The following is a 17,106-nucleotide window of genomic DNA, read 5'->3' on the forward strand; positions in this document are numbered from 1 at the left end:
GGAGGACGAGTGAGAGGAGGGCGAGAGTGACAGCCCCCTCCGCCCCCACTGCGGGCAAGAGGAGGACGAGTGAGGGGGGGGCGAAAATGTCGAACGCCCCCCCCCCCCCCCGCCCCTCCGCCGACCACCGCCGCCACCATCAAAAAGCGGCGGAAGAAACGCCGGAGGCCAGCCGCCGCCCAAAACGAGCCGGCCGAGCTGGCAAAGCATGCCGGCAGCATTTGGGCTCGTCCTGCCGGCACTTCACGGCCTCCCCCACCCCCCACCCCACTGCCGCCGCACTCAATTTCGGCTGGAGAGGAGGCGAGGTGACAACGCCCCTCTGCCCCCTCCGAGGGCGAGAGGAGGACGAGTGAGAGGGGGGCGAAAATGTCGAATGCCCCCTCCGCCCCCCGCCCCCTCCGCCGACCACCACCGCCGCCGCCATCACAAAGCGGCGGAAGAAAACGCCGGAGGCCAGCCGCCGCCCCAAAACGAGCCGGCCGAGCTGGCAAAGCATGCCGGCAGCATTTGGGCTCGTCCTGCCGGCCCAGCTGCAAGGGTAGACTCGAGGATAAGCCGAGGGGGGGCCTTTCAGCACAAAAAACGTGCTGAAAACTCAAACAGCAATTAGGAGATGCAGGAAAGATACCCATGGACAGTCATAAAGGTTTTAAATACTTATATACAAATGCTCAAAACTTCAGGGACAAACAGGGTGAACTAGAAGCAATAGTACACGAGGGTAAGTCAGTGGTGGAATTCAAATCTTTTTACTACCGTTTCTGTGGGCGTGACTTGGTGGGCATGGTGTGGCTTGGTGGGCATGGCAGGGGAAGGATACTGCAAAATCTCTATTCCCACCCTACTCTGGGGCCAGCCAGAGGTGGTATTTCTGGTTCTCCGAACTACTCAAAATCTCTGCTACTGGTTCTCCAGAACCTGTCAGAACCTGTTGAATTTCACCCCTGGGGTAGGTATGACATAGTTGCTATTACAGAAATCTGATGGGACGAAACCCATGACTGGAATGTACTGATGGATCAATACAAATTGTTCAAAAGATATACAAAAAAGGGGAGATGGAGTTGCACTATATGTAAGAGATCACTAAATATCTACAGAAGTGCACATGATCAAATATAAAATCCCTCCAGAATATATATGGTCAATAAAAAAGGGAGGAAGTAACACTGCCATAGGTTTACGTATATTACAAGCTATCCAACCAATCAAAAGAAATAGACAAACTCTTTGCCAACCAGTTAACAAATGTATGTAGGAAGCATACCAGAGTATTAATGGGAGACTTTAACTATCCAGATATCAACTGGGAGATAAACTCTGAAGTGAGTGGGAGATCAAACAGATTCCTAACCAACCTAGCCAACAACTTTATCATCCAAAAAGTAGAGAGAACTAGAAGTAAAGCTATACTGGCCTTAATTCTTACTAACAGAGAAGAAGTGATAGAGGGAGTGGAAGTTGCTGGAATCTTGGTTAAAGTGACCATGTCATACTGGAATTCAATATAAAGCAAACACAAGCAATAGAAAATAATCCAACCAGTGTATTAAACTTTAAAAGACCTGATTTTAGCAAACTCAGAGAGAGCCTAGAAAAGATTCCATGGACAAAAATCCTAAAGGGGAAAACAACTCAAGAAGCATTGGAAACTGAAACTGTGATCATAAAAGCCCATTACAGCACAAAACCACTGAAAAAGAAAAACACGAAATTCAAGACGAGAACGCCTTTCTGATTTTGAAGAAATCACCAGGATCCCAGAGTTCTGAAGGAGCTAGCAGATGTTATCTCAGAATCATTGTACCATATCTTTCAAAAATCCTGAAGCAATGGGGAAGTGCCTGAGGATCAGAAAAGGGCTGCTCTTCAAGAAAGGGTTGGGGGGAAACAGATCCAGGAAACTACAGACCAATCAGATCCTGGAAAAGATAATCAAGAAACAGATCTGCAAATACCTAGAAGCAAATAAATTTTTAACTAGTAGTCAGCATGGATTTGTTAAAAACAGATCATGCCAAACCAATCTTATTTCATTCTTTGACAAAGTAACCAAATTAGTAGACAAGCAAAATGCTGTGGACATTGTATACTTAGACTTCAGCAAAGCATTTGACAAAGGAGATCACAACCTACTTCTTGGTAAGCTAGAAAAATGTGGAATAGACAACATCACAACATCACCACCTGATGGATTTGTAGCTGGCTGACAAACTGTACTCAATGAGTAGCAGTGGGGTACCACAAGGCTTCGTGTTAGGCCCAGTATTCTTCAATATCTTCATAAATGACTTAGATGAAAGAATAGAAGGGGAAGTCATCAAATTTGCAGATGACACTAAACTGGCAGGAATAGCCAACAAGAGAAGCTCAGGATCCAAAAAGATCTTGACAAATCTGAACAAAATGAATTTTAATGTGGAGAAAAGCAAGGTTTTACACCTAGGCAGGAAAAAAATGTACAAGTACATATTAGGCAAGACCTGACTCAAAAACAGTAACTGTGAGAGGGGCTTGGGGTCCTAGTGGATGATCACTTGAATATGAGCCAGCAGTGTGCAGCAGCAGCCAAAAAGCTAATACAATCCTGGGTTGTATAAACAAAAGCATAGGATCAAAATCATATGAAGTATTAGTACTGCTTTATAAAATCCTAGTAAGACCACACCTGGAATACTGCATCCAGTTTTAGTCACCGTACTACAAAAAAATGTTGAGACTTTGGATAAAGTTCAGAGTAGAGCAACTAAATGATCAAAGACCTGGTGACTAAAACATATGAAGAACGGCTGCAGGATTTGAGTTTGGCTAGTCTGTAGAAAAGAAAAATTAGGGAGAACATAATAGCTGTATTCCAGTATTTGAGAGGCTGCCACAAAGAAGAGGCGGTCAAATTATTCTACAAAGCAAATGAGGGCAGGTCAAGAAACAACGGTTGGAAACTAATCAAAGAGATAACCAACCTGGAATTAAAGAGAAACTTCCTAACAGTGAGGACAATTAACTAGTGAAACAGCTTGCTTCCAGAAATTGTGGGCGCTTCATCACTGGAGGATTTTAAAAAGAGACTAGACAGTCACTTATCTGAAATGGAATGGGTTCTCCTGTTTGAGCAGAGCTCTAAGGTCTATTCTATTCTATTCTATTCTATTCTATTCTATTCTATTCTATTCTATTCTATTCTATTCTATTCTATTCTATTCTATTCGCACATGCAAGATCCATGTTGCTTATGAAGTGAATGCTGCAGTTTGTATGCTCTAAATGAGGCTAACTATATAAAACTGTATAAAATGTCAAGAAAGAAGAATAATCCAAAAGCTTGTCAGTCTTAGTTGTTTATTGGCATCAGTCAAAAATCAAACATAAGGAGAAATTGTTTGTTTCAATGAAAAGGAACACTCTATATAAGATCCCCATAGAAAACACAAATTGACTTTTTCTCTTAAAAGGAGAATTCCAATATGCAAAGATCCTTGTGTTTAAAAATGCATATTTAACAAAAAGAGTTCAGCAAACTTCTTTAGGTCTGTAAAGATTAGGCTGGGAGCAACTGATGCCCCAATCCTTCCTCAGAGCTTAAGTACACCTGCTGTGTTGGGAAATGAAACAATTACTAACAAATTACAGGTTTATCCTGTACAATTTTAAAAGGCAATCAGGAACCAAAACAACTGAATAAAGTACCAAACATCTTTTTGTTTTCTAAAGGCCATTCTGAAGTGGGCCAAGTGTCCTGCAGAAGGTAGAAAAGTTTGAAAGGGTCTCTAGTTGAAAGGCAATTAATGGATAGTTCTGTCTCTGAAGAAGTTTAACAATACTCTAAAGGTATCTTAGCTATAATGTTGATAGAAAGAGAATCTGTGGAAAGTCCCTCTCTTAACTGAAGAGGAATACCACAGTTTGAAGTTAACAGAATACAGGCAGGAGGATAATCAGTGATTATCACAGTTGCCTTACTATTCTGAATGTGATTCATTATGTGGCAATTAAGTTTTAATTAATGTCACTCTGCTTTACTTATTTTAGAAAATTAAATAAAGTTTATTTTATTACATATCCTAAACTGAGCAGCAGAAGCTAGAATTCTCTTCTAATTAAAGGAAGCCATCTGGCCAAATTACCTTTAAAGTATAAGCAAGTGTTCTGAAGTTACGTTCTATAGCACTTGTGATAGATGTCTGCCTCAGGTGTGTAACTCTGAATAATGTTATTATCAACTATCTGACTAATGAACCCAAAATAAGGAAACACTCTTGGGAGCTTTGAATTCCCAAAAATAAAACTTTATTGGATACCTTATTTTGGTACTGAAGAATCAAAACCAGCTCTGGTTTTCCAGCGCAAATGTTTGCCTAGTTAAACAATAACTTTCCTTTCTCCCTACTCCTGGGTGATCACATTGTCCAATTATGAAATGTTCTTTTGTTATGGAAACAGTCCACCTCCTTTTCAAGCACCTGCAGTGATGACCTTGATGGTTTCCAGGTTCTCATGATCTGTGCATAATTTCTTTGTATTCTATTCCATCCTTTCCTCCCCCCCCTTTAGTAGCAAGTTGAATAGGGTTTGAAAGAAGTGAAGTGGTTCAATCCTGACATGCCAACCACATGAAGGAAAAGGACATCTGGAAAATATTAAACATAGATTAACACCATTACTTAGATAGTCTTAGCCTTCAACAATTTCAATGGCTGTTGATGGTATTTTGCATGGAACCTAACTTCCTGTGCTAACATTGTGGGCCCCTACCCACTCAGCATTGGCTGAAGGCTATCCTTTCCAGTGCACTAAGTTTTGTAATCGCCCCTTAAAATACCTTGAGTCCAATATCTTCTTAATCTCACAGTGTTTCTCACCCTCCACTACAATGGGAGGTGGAGGCTCCTCTTTGACTTACCTTAACTTAAAGCCTCGGAAGGGTTTCAACAAGCTACAGTGGAACACTGGGTGGACTCGCCTGAGCACCTTCGGTAACCATAATTCCACTGGGTTTATAATTTGAACAATTGGGAATGGTCCTATATACTTGGGACCAGGGGTGAAATCTAAAAATTTTCCCTACCGGTTCTGTGGGCGTGGCTTAATTGGTGGGCGTGGCTTGGTGGTCAGATGATTGGATGGGTATGGCCAATAACAATAAACAATAAAAATAATAAAGTATAAAAAACAATAAAAGGTATCAAAAACCAACTTTCACACTTTACACACACATAACACAACACAACACAACTGACTCATACACAACGTAAAAGCAGCTGCACTTCACACAGCCACAAAAAGCTCAAAAACCAACTTTCACACTTTACACACACACAACTCTCTCTCTCTCACACACACACACAATGCCACATACAGCTTTCTGAGATTTTGTGTGTTTGTGTAGTTTGAGTGAAATACTACAGAAACACACCAAATCTCAGAAAGCTGCACAAATATTTTATTTTATTATTTTATTTTATTTTATTGTGGACTTCAAATCCCAGAGTTCCTCAGTCAGCAAAGCAGGAAGTCAAAGCAAGCTTTTTTTTTCTTCAGTAGCTGAAGAAAAGCATGTGGTTGCCGAAAGGAGCAGTAATTAATTAATTAATTAAGTAATTGTACCTTGATGAACGTATCTTTTCTTTTATGTACACTAAGAGCATATGCACCAAGACAAATTCCTTGTGTGTCCAATCACACTTGGCCAATAAAATTCTATTCTATTCTATTCTATTCTAATTATAGGTAAGTGAGGAGGGGGAATTGGGTGGGCATGGGTGGGGGCTCTTGTAAGTGGGGGCTGTTAAAAAGTGAGTTTAAAAGCCTGTGAGGATCAGGAAACTCCTCTGGGATTGCCAGAGGAAGCTTTTAAAACCTCTTTTTTTTTCTTGTTTTTTTTTCCCTTCAGCTGAAGAGGGTTTTTTTAAAAAAACTTTTAAAGGGTTTTGATAATCTCTGTTCAGCCCCGCAATCATCAGAGGGTTGTTTTTTTTTTACTTTTAAAGGCATGTTTCGGCTGAAGAAAAACTTTTAAAAGTAAAAAAAAAAACCTCTGCTGATGGTGCGGCTCAGCAGAGGCAGGGGGGTGGGGCCAGGGATTTTTGCTATCAGTCCTCCGAGCCAGCAGCTGCCATCGCTACCTAATCGGGTGAGCTGGTGCGAACCGGAAGCATTTCACCCCTGCTTGGGACCCAGCTTCTTACAAGATTGGTTCAGTTTTAGGTGTTTAGTAGACAAATATACTTTCTCCCCAATCTGGAGCGCCTTCTGGAGGGCTCTTTTCCGATCTGCCTAGGTTGTTTGTTTTTTGTGACTCTCTGGCTTTATTCCATGCCTTTTGCACATTTCTCCAGGCAGCTTTTAGGCTGTCCATCCATTCAGCTAACATTAGTGAGGGAAGGGGTTCCCTCAGAAATTCTGGCATTGGTACTGTTCTGTTTCCCACTCCCAATACTCCCAAAAAAGAGTCAGTCAAAGGCCTCCTTTTCAAATTTATTTACATAAATGGCTGGATTAGGCTGGATTCCTCTGGCACAGAGATGTTCTGGCCACGTCTACCCACGCGCCTGCCAAGTCTCTGGAGATAACTAGGAAATTATAGATAAGGCCAGAATTACTTACGAATATATTCTTCCCTCCATTGAAACAGTTTGCCCGTGCAAATTCACTGCTTTGTCCAAGACAAAAAGCCAGGAAGTTCCGCCTCCTGCTTTATAGTCCCTGTGGGTGTCACTCCGTGACTCATCATTCTTTGACTTTGTCCCAACGCCTCCTCTGCTGCGTGCGACGGTCACGTCTGCACAGTCTTGCATCAAGCCAAGATTGTTCTTGGGGCGTTGCCAAATCAGAAGAAGGCCCGGGGAAATCAGGTCTTGCCAGCCCCTCCTCCTCCTCCTGGGTGGGTGCCAGGGAGGGAGAGGGCCCAGGGGAAGCAGGACTTACCAGTTCCTCCTCACTTTCTGAATCATCCTCCTCCAGGAGTCCAAGTCCGGGAACCTGGGACACAACAGGTACAAAGTCAGCTTCTGTGGTTACTTTGAAAGAGGTGAGTGGGTGCTACTGTGCACCAAGTTATTGTAAGCCACTTCTGTGAAAGTAGGAGCTTTGCCCAGTTGGTTTGCTGATAGTTTACATAACAACCTAGGTATTGCTCCAGGTAATAATGCAATAGCATTAGTTCGTTCCACCACCCCATTGGTACTCAGATGGAACTCCAAACTAAGACCCCTATTTGTTTTATAAACTTCCTCCAAAACTTTGCTGTAAACTGCACCCCAGTCTGAAATGATGCATCTTGTGACTCCATGCAGCTGATAAATGCTGCACTAACATCTTAGCCAGACTCTGGGCTGAGGGAACCTTCAGACTTGTGATGAAGGGTGCTTACTTTGAAAACAGGCCCACCACTGTCCAAACCACAGTACTCCCCTAATTCTCAGACAATTCCACTAATCCATCCAAGAAATCCACGGTGATTTCTTCCCATGGTCTGCTGGGGTTGGCCGCCAGCTATAGAAACCCAGGAGTCTTTCCTGGCAATTGTTTCATGGATGCACACACTGGGCAGCTGGTCCATAATTTTCTATGTCTTTCTTCATCTTGGGCCTCCAGAACTGCCTGTTGGCCAAGTGAAAGGTCTTTACAAACCTGAAGTGACCTGTGGTTTTGTGTCATGGCTTCATTGTAGGATCTGGGTCCTCTTGCTGGCTGGAATATACAGTTTATCTCCCTTCCATACCAGGTCCTGCCTCATTGTCAGCTCATCTTTGTGATCTTTGAACAATGCATTTTCCTTCAGGTCTTCCTTTAGCTGCTGGGTCAGAGCACTACAAGCTGGCTAGCAGCTGTCACTTTATGGAGACCTGCACTGCCAGTTGCCAGGAGGGGATAATGGAGTTAACTATTTCCTTCCATTTTGTATTGGTCTCGAGTTCCTTCTTGCCCATAAGAGATCAACTTAGCTTGGCTAAGTCCTTGGCTTAGGACCTGGGTACTTACGAGACCGCCTGCTATTACCCTTTGCCTCCCACCAACCCGTATGCTCTCACAGAGAGGGTCTCCTCAGGGTGCCATCTGCCAAACAGTGTCGGCTGGCGGCCCCAAGGAGTAGGGCCTTCTCTGTGGGGGCAGTGACGCTCTGGAACGAACTTCCCCCTGGCCTACGTCAAGTGCCTGATCTTCGGACCTTCCGTCGGGAGCTCAAAACACATCTATTCATTCAAGCGGGACTGGCATAATAGTGTTGAATTTTAACTGGGGTTTTGTGAATTTTAAAATTTAAAATTTTAATTTTAATTATCAGCCTTTTATAATCTGCTATGTTTTAACTGTTGTTTTTAATTGTATAGATTTTTTGGGTGTTTTTGGCTGTACACCGCCCTGAGTCCTTCGGGAGAAGGGCGGTATAAAAATTTAATAAATAAATAAATAAAACTCACCTTGATTTCCATTCCATCTACTGTCAATTTGCTCTGACTGTTAGTAGTTCAGATTCTTGTAGAGAGCTTAAGCTTGCAATAAATCCTTATATTCTTTTAAACTGCCTGGATTTCCTGATTTCTGCACTTGACAAAAATCATAAACTAAGAGAAATCTGTCTATTTTCACAACATATATGTCCAATACACCTTGCTGGTTATTGCATTTTACAGTTATGGGTATCATTCCAAGAAGAATATTCTTAATCTCGAATATGTGATTTAATGTTTTCCTTATGGTTTTAGTTTAGCTTGTCTGAAAAGCAGTTCAAAGTTTTGTAGTGGTATAATTGAAACAAGAAATCTAGTCTCTAATAATATTGATATGATTTTGCATTTATTTTTTGCTATGAGCTAGTTTCATGTCACCTTTGATATTTACTTCCAATTGTAATTCTGTAGTATCTCTAGCAGCCATATCTGATAAAGCCAATAGCTATGAAACAATATTGGGCTTTTCCCACTCCCTGGTGGGACACGCAACCTGCTTGTCCTAAAGTTGTTTAAATACAAACTTGTTTATGATTATTTATGTCTCACAGGTATATATTTTAATGGTTGGTTTTACCTTATTTATGTTTTAATGTATATAGTGTTTATGATTGCAAATTGCCCTGGGTTACCTTGTTAAGATCAGTGGCCAATACATTTTATAAATAAATAAAATAAAATAAATATATTTGTACACCCTTAAACCCATACACCCTGTTGAATCCATGTTTTTGAGTATTTTATTTCATGTCCACAGAACAGCTAATCTCTCAAGGCAGCATTTATTTCTCTTCTCAACATAGTAACATCCAGCCACCTTTTTGACTTTAATTGCATATGCAGAATCTGATTCTCTTTTACTATTATGAAGCCTGAAAATGCTATGCAAACAATAATAGCTTTCACCCCCAAATGTTCCTAGATTATTTTTTACTAGTTCTGTAATTGTAAAAGTCTTTGTGGGGCAATTAAGGCTCTCAATAAGCTCCACTCTCTGTGCTTCCTATAACATTCCATACATTTTTTTCAATGATTCCTTTGCCTCTAAAATTGTTTCAATCTCTTATGACTAATATCCAGTCTTCTGTGATAGAATCAAATAAATTTAACTCTTCTAAATTTAACCCATGCAACCTCTCCTCACCCGTAACCTCTCTGCCCTCCATGTTATATAGAGGAACTGAGAGGGATGACAGATGAAGAGCTGTCTTCTGGTGGCGCAAGACAAGGGATGAATTCAATTGAACATGGATAAGAGCTGCTATTAATTGCCTATCTTGCGGCAATTCGTGTGGCGAAGTGTAAATACTTCTCTACACTAATTGTATCTGCAGATAATCGCCCAGCGATGCTCTTTAAGGTGAGCCTCCTCCTCCTGGGGAAGGAGGAGATTTAGGTCCACCTGAAGGGGTGAAATTTGCAGATTTTCTGGAAAACAAAATTGCTCTTATTGAAGCTACAGGATTGTTTTAATCTTTTTTTGTAAACTGGCCAGTTGTTGATGAAATGGGTAGACGTTCAAGTTGAAGAAAGCAAACAAAAAAATAGAAACATATTAGCCTATTTTAAATAACATTTTAGCTTATTCCTAGCAACTTAGTATTTGCATTTATATTTTATTTTTGTCTTATTTGCCCTTTCTTACATTATTTTTCTTTTCAATTTGTAACTTCTCTTATTGAAGCTACAGATATATACAAACCGCATACTTTACAATCTTGTATTCCACTACTCTGGTATGGTTTTTGGATTCTTCTAATGTAAAATACAGTTCCTAGCCAAAAAATTGTCAGTCTATAATCTCTCTTTCCATCCACTCCAGTACTAGTAATTGCCTCTGTTCCCCAATCTGCATTCTGTATCTATATAACTATGAAGCTACAGCTATCTCTAATGATAACTGTGGCTATGTATAATACTACTCTTCTGATATCCTGTTGATGGACATTGATAAGAAATACGAACTTTTTCAAGTCTGATCAGCAGTGGGAAATATAATTTGCTGTGTTATGGGGAAAATGCCCACTTAAATAAGGAACCAAAGCATTTGAAATAGATATAACAAAGTATATTTTATTGACATAAATAATTATAACGATCACTAGCTTCTGGTCAAAGTATGCCCAAAGGTCCAAATGGAAGCAAGATTATGGGTTATATATCCCCAGCAATGTTATATTGGAATGAGAAAATAGCAGTGCAACTCATACCTTTACCTTTACATCAAAAATGTAGCATTAGAAAATACAGTGCGATGGTATTAGTAAGGCTACTTCAACACATCTACATTCTTCTCTGCTAATGGAACTCTAATCCAGTGCTTCTGTATTAACAGTGCCATAACCATCCTAACTGCAAACATACATGCTACATACTCAAAACAATAATATTTATTGTGCCAAAATATTGGTTCATTTCACATCAACAAAACAACAGCATCTCTCTCCAGAGTTATTGATGGCTTGGTTTACCTGCTCTTTTCTATTTCTCCACCTTGTATGTCTCTAAATTTATGAAGGCTCTGAGCAGTCTACAAAATAGCAAATAAAAGACTAAAAGCATCCAACACATAAAACACTGAACAACCAGAATCATGAAGGACTTTAAAGGTGACAGCTAACATCTTGAATTTCATCCAGAAACTTATTGGCAACCAATGCAACTCCCAAAGTGCAAATGTTATATGGTCAAATTTCCAAATTTCTGAAATTGCCAAATAGTATTCAAGGGATGTCTTACATAGAGCAAATGTCAATGGTTCAGTAATAAAATATCAAGAACATTGTGTCAAAGTTTCTTTAAGCAGAAGTGGTGCAATTGGTGTACAAGGTATAATAGCACCAAGGCTGTCCTAACCTCAGCCTTTACTTGCTCTTCCATCAGGAGTTCAATCAATCCAGTTTATTACAGTCATACACCAGAGACCAGAACAAATAAAAAACAGTGAATATCCAATTAAAAATTCTAAAATAAAATAATAAAAAACATAAAATCTATGATAAAATCCAGTCTGTCAATTACACATGGTCTGACTACACTAAAATTACAATCCATTTATCAAAAGTTACAAAACTGTGAGACCCATGGTCAGTTTAATACTAAAAGGGAAAGGAATAAGCAATGCAAAGGGTTTGCCACATTTGTTGTATAAAATAGCTATGGTGGATTAGACATGTGTTTCCAACAAATTCCCAGTGCTGCTGCGCAGAATCTAGCCACCTGCAGTGTAGTTATGTTCATCTCTAAGCAGCCACTGGAGATAAGTAGTGTCGGAATGGCCAGGATATCTAGCAATTATTGGAAAGATAGGGTTTTTTTTTAATCGCTCTGTAAAAGGAACGTTGAAGAAGTATATAATTGACGGTCGCCACCTCTCCTGGGCCATAGGGACAGAGTCTTTCAGTCAATGGTATCTTTTTGTACTTGTCGTGCATGATGGCCAATGGAAGCACATGGCAATGTGCAAGTGAAAATGCTTTTCAATGGTTTGCCAACTCCAAGATAGCTGGCAGGAGTAACAACATATTTAATGGCATCTGGAGCCAGAAACAAAGGAGTTTTCCCTAAGTCTGTTTGCCTTTCAATGTCCTCTACCATTTGTTGCAAGGTTTGTTTTGCTTGGTCATAGTCCAGCTTGAATATTGAGGCTGGGGAGAAGCCTAGTTTGGCAAAGTTGGACTTGACAGCCTTGATCCATGACGAGGAGAATTTGTCTTGGAGGATTAATGGAGCAAGACTTTGCAGAAAAAAGTTAAGCTTTTGCCAGAGATTTAAAGACACTATACAGATTCTTGCTTTGACTTTTGTCAACCCTGTCTCCAGGTGCAGAAGTGCATTTGAGACACAACATGGCATCTGGAGAATTGCTCTAATAAATTTGGATTGAACTTTTTCCAGTGGTATGAAACATGAAGCTGAGGGTCCGAGCAAGGTCCCATAAAGAAGCTGTGCTAGTGACTTGGCCAGAAAAAGCTTAATTGTGGCAGGAACATAGTATCCTTCCTTTGTGTGAAAAAAATTAAGGATGGTGTTCGCTGATTTTTGGCCCAAGGCAGTTGCATATTCACCATGTGCTTTTCTTGATCCAGTGGCCCAGACGACCACACCTAGGTATTTGAAGATGCTCTATATTATGGCCAGCGGTGGGATTCAAATAATTTAACAACCTGTTCTCTGCCCAAATGATGGCTGGGTAGGTGTGGCTGGGTGGTTATGTGACTGGGTGGGCGTGGCCAAATCAAAGTCACTCACATCGAAGAGCGCTTCGCCTCGCCCGGTCTCTCATGACCATGGGGATGCTGCAACAGTTGTAAGTGTGACTAACAGTCATAAGCCACTTTTTTCAGTGCCACTGTAACTTTGGTCACTAAATGAACTGTTGTAAATCAAGGATTACCTGTACAAAAATACAAAAAGCTTCTTTGCTTGCAAAAAGCAGCCTAAATTAGTTTAGAAATGGGGGAATACAGACTGCAGATCAATGACACTCACAGACATAGCAGAAACCATTCTGTCTGAATACCTTACTTTTCATCAGCAATACCTGCAACTTGGAGTTACAAATCAGGCAGGGTGCCAGAGCACCTTGAGGAATTAAAATAGTTAAAATGCAATGATAACTATCGGCAGCCACTCTTGCTCATAAAGTGAAACCCTTTAGCTAAGAGGTCATTTAAGCTCTCCAGAAAGTGAGTGGGCATACTTGGGTTACAAAATGCTGAGCTAAAGAGACAAATTAACAAAGTATATAGGGGACCCAGGTTCAAATCTCTGCCCTCCCAAGCTTGTCAGGATCACAGTAAAGTTAGTACATGCCACAGATATCTACATAAACTTCAAGTCTGGTGCCATGTTACTAAGCCTTATTACCGTGAGAGAAAACTAAAAAAAATTAGAGGGAGGATCCACACTCCACCTCCTTTTTTAAAAAATCTTACTCTCAGTGAGCAATCATGTGCCTTGGCCACTCCAAACCAATGCAAGAGACTTCTGTCCCAAAGGTGCTTTTTAAAGAGGCAACTGGACTTTCTAAAAAGTCTAGTTGCCTGTTGAAAAAAGCACCTTTGGGACAACCATGACCTGGATAACTGAAGAATCTCCATAGACAAGAGACTCCTGTGCTCAGTGAACTGACAAAGACCCTTTCACACCCAGGAGAAGCAATCCTTAGAGCCATTTGAGCCACTTAAAGATACCAGCTGGTCTCACTCATGTCACAAGTTATCCTAAGCAAATCATCCAGATTTAAGGAAAGATCACATGCCCCCAGAAAGGCAGTAAAAAAAAATCAGTGCCAAGCTTGCATCCAATCTCTTGGAAGTACACCCCAAAAGGACAGTGCCAGGAACTAGTAAAGCAGTGTAAAACATCAATCCCCTAATAAAAATACCAGCAAAGAAAAAAGGAAAGCTCCAGAGAAGCAGCTCAGGCTACTGAGTCTGGGCGTACTGTCAAAAGCCATTAGCTGTTACAATATAACAAGGCTTAACCACAGAGGCAGTTTCTGAAAACACTTAAGCAGGGCAATAAAGATAAGGATTAGGCTAGAAACAACACACAGAGACACACCAGAATGTCTCCTTCCTGCCAGGCTTAACTCTGTAAGGTGGGAAAAACAAAAGGCTGTTTCTTTGAACAGCCAGTTTGCCAAACTGCTCAGAAAGTTAGCTAACAGTTCTCCTGACCAGTGTGAACTGGATGAATCCCACCACTGATTATGGCCATTTAGAGCCATAAATGAATAGGCCATAATCTTTGTAATTTATGTCCAGTTTATTGTAATTACAATACTGGATGAGGTATCACTCAGAAGTTGTGAATCTTAGTGTCTCCAAATTGTGAGCCAAATCAGGGGTGAAATGCTCCCGGTTCACACCGGCTCACCGAATTAGGTAGCGATGGCAGCTGCTGGTTCGGAGGACCAGTAGCAAAAATCTCTGGCCCCACCCCCTGCCTCTGCTGAGCTGCACCATCAGTAGAGGGTTTTTTTTTACTTTTAAAAGTTTTTCTTCAGTCGAAAACATGCCTTTAAAAGTAAAAAAAAAAAAACTCTGATGATTGCGGGGCTGAGCAGAGATCATCAGAACACTTTAAAAGTTTTTTTTAAAAAAAACCTCTTCAGCAGAAGGGAGGAAAAAGGAAAAAAAAGGGGGGTGGACTTTAAAAGGCTCCTCTGGCCATCCCAGCTGAGTTCCTCATCACCAGAACCTTAAAAAACATGTTTTCTACATGTTAAAACAATTATTTTAAGAGGTTCTGGGCTGCTATGCGGGAACTTCAGCTGAGATCGTCAGAGGAGCTGACTTTAAAACTTTTTTTCCTCTGGCGATCCCAGAGGAGTTTCCTGATCCTAGCAGGCTTTTAAAATCACTAACAGCCCCCACTTACAAGAGTCCCCACCCATGCCCACCCAGTGCCCCCTCCTCACTTACCTATAATTACTACATACTGATCCTTTCGGGCTGGCAACGCAATGCTTACTTCAGCTACTGATTACAGCCTGCTTTGACTTCCTGCTTTGCTGAATGAGGAACTCTGGGAGTTGAAGTCCACAAACCTAAAGCTACTAAAGTTGGAGACACCCTGATCTAAAAAAATAAATAAAAATAAAAAAATAAAACATTTGTGCAGATTTCTGAGATTTGGTGTGTTTCTGTAGTGTTTCACTCTAACTACACAAACACCCAAAATCTCACAAAGCTGTATATAGCATTTTGTGTGTGTGTGTCAGCTGTGTTGTGTGTGTGTAAAGTGTGAAAGTGTGAGGTTCCTGCTTGTTGCAGGGGCCATTTTGGGTGAAGTGCAGCTGCTTTTACCTTGTGTGTGAGTTGTGTTGTGTGTGTGTAAAGCATGAAAGTTGGTTTTTGGTACCTCTTATTGTTTTGTATACTTTGTTTATTATTTTTATTATTTATTGTTATTGGCCACACCCACCAGTCATCTGACCACCAAGCCATGTCCACCAATTAAGCCACGCCCACAGAACTGGTAGGGAAAATTTTTAGATTTCACCCCTGAGCCAAATCCACATGGGGAATGCAACCCTGTCTAAAGATTTTTTCCCCCAGTTCAGGAAACCTTCAAATGCAGAGCTACTCCATCTTTGTAGGAATCCTTCTGAGCCAGTTTTTTACATCCATGTACTCACAACCCCCAAGTCATTGGTCAGAACTTCTACCACACGTCCTCTTTGGCCAAAGATTGATATGTGTAACTGGGTATAACCTACATATTGATAATAGTTGGGTACCTCAGTCAATAGTATATATAGACATTAGTTAGTGAAAGGAACTAACGGGGATGAAATGCTATAACGCCTCCATCCAATATAATGCATTGTGGGGCTCCATGGAGACAATATACATGTCCAATGAACAGTTTTGCCAGCCTTCGTTCTGATGGTAAGCTGGCACATAGCACAAAATGGGCCTGTTTGGAGAAAAGATCTAAAATATAGACTTATTTCCTCTCTGACCCAGGCCTGGACCATTGAGACTATAATTGAAGCACAATGTGCTTAATATCTAACTTCAGAACTGTAAAGAATAACTACACCTATATATAGATACACAATTTATCAAAATTCATTTTTCAAATCAGTTTGTAAACAATCCCACTGCAACCCAATGCCACAAAATTATTCAGTCTTACTATCAAAGTAATCCATCATCTTGGTTTTTTTTTAGCTTTTCTATGCATTTTTTCTAATTTTAAGTGTTTTCTAGCACTTTACTTTTTATTATATTATAAGCCACCCAGAGTCAATGTATCAATGAGATAGGCAGCATAGAAATTTGATAAATAAATAAAGTTAACTTGAAGATCACAGCCCTGATTGTGTAGTATGATGGCTCTCCAAAATCGATAGCCATAGTTGAATTAAAGAGCTCAGTTTGGACTACTGCCATTCCTATTGAAGGCAGAGTGTTAATAAGAATAATGGCAAGAGAAGAAACAGTAAAGTGAAATAATAGCTTTATTATTAATTTATTATCAATTAAGTGAAAATATCTGTGATCCACATCCCTAGTATACAATTGAGGCTAACTTCAATTTAATTTTACATTCCAGAAGTTCTGTTGCATAGATTGAGAAATACAATTTTATGAGAGATGTAAAATATCCAGGGAGATATTTGATGTGTAATGGAGAAAAAATGAGGAATAAACATTTAGGATGGGTATATGGGTCTGTTTATCTAGTTGGAGGTAGCTAGAAGGATAAGAAACAGCCCTAACAAATTAAAATGTGATGGCAAATGTTGTCCTGGATTTCAGGCATAGCTGATCCATCAGGGACAGCTGAAGTGACATCTAGATTTATAAAGCTGAAGTGCCAAACATGAGTGACAGCTGACTTAGCAAGCATGGATGATACATCTTCCACAGAGAATTAGAGAGCAGAAGACAGCACCAAATAAGTGAAATGCCATTGGCATAAAAGACAGAAAATGTGGAGATTAAAGGTTATTCACAGAAGTATTTTTCTATCCTTCGATGACTTTTGTCCTGTTTTGTCCTATATCTTGGATGAATCTGCTGTGTTGCAGGGGTAAAAGGATTGCTGTGGTGGCCTTTGCAATCCTCCTGGCACTATTTATACATAGTTGACAATTTTCTATACTTTGCCTACTCTTCTGTGTTTTTAAAAGGCA

Source organism: Ahaetulla prasina, chromosome 7 (genome assembly GCF_028640845.1).
Source record: "Ahaetulla prasina isolate Xishuangbanna chromosome 7, ASM2864084v1, whole genome shotgun sequence".
Taxonomy (NCBI): Eukaryota; Metazoa; Chordata; class Lepidosauria; order Squamata; family Colubridae; genus Ahaetulla; species Ahaetulla prasina.